This window comes from Miscanthus floridulus, chromosome 7 (genome assembly GCF_019320115.1).
Source record: "Miscanthus floridulus cultivar M001 chromosome 7, ASM1932011v1, whole genome shotgun sequence".
Lineage (NCBI taxonomy): Eukaryota > Viridiplantae > Streptophyta > Magnoliopsida > Poales > Poaceae > Miscanthus > Miscanthus floridulus.
Genome location: NC_089586.1, coordinates 24,837,274 through 24,837,863, shown reverse-complemented (window position 1 = coordinate 24,837,863; position 590 = coordinate 24,837,274).

The following is a 590-nucleotide window of genomic DNA, read 5'->3' as shown; positions in this document are numbered from 1 at the left end:
ACACATACTATGTACGCGTCATAGAGGAACCATAGTTATTAGGACCGGACCGGAGATCGAGCCGGTCATCCTCTCGGTTTGTGGTTTATGATTCAATTGGTTAGACCGCCGATTCAATCCGGTTTAAATAAATATATAGATGTATTCCTAAATCACCAAAGGTGGCATGACTCAGTGGTAGAAACACTAACTCCTAACATGCAGGTCTAGGGTTTGAACCCTGTATCATGGCTCCCAACCTTTTTCTCCCAATTTTTTCCATCGGGAGCCCGGTCGGTGGAGCTACTCTTGGACGAATTTTATTTCGTGACCATGCCATATAGCACGTATTTCATTAAGAGGGGGTCTCTTAGGACGAATTTTTAAGGGAAAATGGTGTTCTTGCCCCTTACATAGATGTGTAATTGTGATTTGAACCCTGTATCATGGCTCCCAACCTTTTTCTCCCAATTTTTTCCATCGGGAGCCCGGTCGGTGGAGCTACTCTTGGACGAATTTTATTTCGTGACCATGCCATATAGCACGTATTTCATTAAGAGGGGGTCTCTTAGGACGAATTTTTAAGGGAAAATGGTGTTCTTGCCCCTTAC